Below are 2,633 nucleotides of genomic sequence, written 5' to 3'. Positions count from 1 at the left end.
CTATACACACTCTCCACCCCGTTTGTACTCGAGTAGGGATTAATTCATTTTTCTCATTTTCAATAATTGTGATCCCAGACTTTTTAGGCCCTACTTGGACTGGACTAACCCATTGACTATCAGAAATAGGGTAAATGATACCTACATCTAACAGTTTAAGAACTTCTTCCCTAACGACCTCTTTCATATTTGGATTTAACCTTCTTTGACATTCCCGAGAGGTTTTAGCATTTTCTTCTAGATGGATTCTATGCATGCATATGGATGGGCTAATTCCCTTGATGTCTCCAATAGTCCAACCTATGGCTTCCTTATGTTTTCTAAGGACATTTAACAATTTATCTTCTTGTTCTTTATCTAAAGCAGATGCTATGATAACAGGCAAGGTTTCACACTCTCCTAGAAAATCATATTTTAAATTTTCTGGCAAAGGTTTTATGGTCTAACTTTGGAGACTCGGAAATTGATTGAACATGATCTAAGGGTGAAAAAGGTTAAACTTTGGTTTCATTTAAGGGTATAGACTCTAACAAAGAATTCACATCATCATTAAAATAATCAATATGCAAGTTCATACCAAAGTATTTTTCACAAAAATCAAGTAAGTCATTTCCATCATCTTCACACATACTCTTTATCATGTTAACTCCATGCACTTCCTCACACTCAACAGATTTAGCAACATTAAAAACATTTAATTTGATAATTGTATTAGATGTAGCTAAAAATGGTCTACCCAGAATGATGGGTATTTGAGCATGAGCATTTTCAACAGGTTGAGTGTCAAGAACAATAAAGTCCACAGGGAAATAGAATTTATCCACTTTAATTAAAACATCTTCTACAATACCTCTAGGGATTTTCACTGAACGATCGGCTAATTGAAATGTTATAGAAGTTGGTTTTAATTCTCCTAGACCAAGTTGCTTATACACAGAATAAGGCAGTAAATTCACACTAGCTCCTAAATCAAGTAAAGCGTTGTTAATAAAATGATTGCCAATGATGCATGAAATTGTTGGACAACCGGGATATTTATATTTCACAAGGCTTTTATATTGAATTATGGAGCTAACTTGTTCAGTTAAAATCGTCCTTTTTTGGAACATTTGTGTTTCTTTTAACAGTGCAAAGGTCTTTTAAGAATTTAGAGTAGATAGGAATTTGTTTAATGGCATCTAAGAAAGGAATGTTGATGCTTACTTGTTTGAAAACTTCTAAGATGTCACTATATTGGTTGCCTTTCTTGAGTGGAATTAATTTTTGTGGAAAAGGAGCTTTTGGGATGGAAGGAAGGATTTGAGCATCATCTTTTGAAAGGTCATTTGTGGTGGAACTTTGAGGTTGACTTTGGTCTTTTTCAACTTGAGGTATGTAATCGGGTTTGACAATTTGTTTTCCGGACCTAAGAGTTGAAATAGACTTAGCTTCTTCATTATGACTAGGAGCTTCTATTTCATATTGGCCTTTAGGATTTGGGATGGGTTGGCTAGGAAATCTTCCTTTTTCTCTCTCGGTTACAGCATTAGCAAGTTGACCAAATTGTGTCTCGAGTTTGGCGATGGATTGAGACTGATTTTGTAAGATTTGTTGGGTGGATTGCATGAATTGTTGTAAGGTGTCTTCTAAGGAAGGTTTTCTTTGTGGAGGGTAAGGTTGACTTGGTTGGGCATGATTTGGATTTGGTATGTTGAATTTGTTTCCTTGATTCATTTGTGGTTGGTTTTGTCTCCATGAAAAATTAGGATGGTTTCTCCAATTTAGATTGTATGTGTTGGAAAATGGGCTATCAGAAGAAGGTTTTCCATAGGAATGTAAAGCATTAGCCTCTTCAGAAAATGTTTCAATAAAAGAAGGACATAATTGAGCATTATGACATGAACTAGCACATAAAAAACAAACATCTTTTTTAGGCTGCACATGAGAATTCATAGATTGACTTATTACTAAGGCTTCTACTTTTCTTGCTAATTTTTCAAATGATGTTCTTAAATCACTTTCTTCTTTTATTTCATATTTTCCTTCTCTTTTCGGTGAAGGGTTGGCTCTAGACCTGGGCTCAGAATAATTCCATTGTTGTGAATTAACAGACAATTCTTCAAGAGTGTCCCAAGCCTCTTGCCCTTGCAATTTTAAAAAATTTCCGTAATGCATAGATTGAATCATTTGTCGGTTTGAAGGGGTTAAACCATCATAAAAATATTTTACAAGTCTCCATTTTTCAAAACCATGGTTAGGGCATTTTAATAATAAATCTTTAAATCTTTCCCAACATTCATAAAATTCTTCGTTATCTTTTTGATAAAATTCGGAGATTTCTCTTCTTAAACTATTAGTTTTGGACATGGGGAAAAATTTAGCAAGGAATTTATTAAAAAGTTGATCCCAAGTAGTTATGGTTCCAGTTGGAAGTGAGTTTAACCAAGCTTTGGCTCTATCTTTTAAAGAAAAAGGAAACAACCTAAGTTTAACCGACTCATCTGAAAATTTTTGAAAACGAAAGGTTGAGCAAATTTCCAAAAAGTCTTTTACATGCATGTATGGATCCTCTCTTTCTAAACCATAAAACGATGGTAACAATTGAATGATTGATGGTTTAAGTTCAAAATGAGTGGCATTAGTAGTGGGCAAAA

The 2,633-nt window shown here is 34.1% G+C and overlaps 1 non-coding gene across 1 annotated transcript; it reads left to right on the top strand.

Moving 5' to 3' along the window:
• The first annotated feature begins 2,224 nt into the window (after positions 1–2,224).
• Positions 2,225–2,331, top strand: LOC133833699 (small nucleolar RNA R71). The gene has a single exon (XR_009893066.1). It is a non-coding gene; the product is annotated as a small nucleolar RNA R71 (small nucleolar RNA).
• The last annotated feature ends 302 nt before the right edge of the window (positions 2,332–2,633 follow it).

This window comes from Humulus lupulus, chromosome 4 (assembly GCF_963169125.1).
Source record: "Humulus lupulus chromosome 4, drHumLupu1.1, whole genome shotgun sequence".
Lineage (NCBI taxonomy): Eukaryota > Viridiplantae > Streptophyta > Magnoliopsida > Rosales > Cannabaceae > Humulus > Humulus lupulus.
The sequence above is the reverse complement of the archived record's forward strand: the minus strand, read 5'-3'. Positions and strand labels throughout refer to the sequence as shown.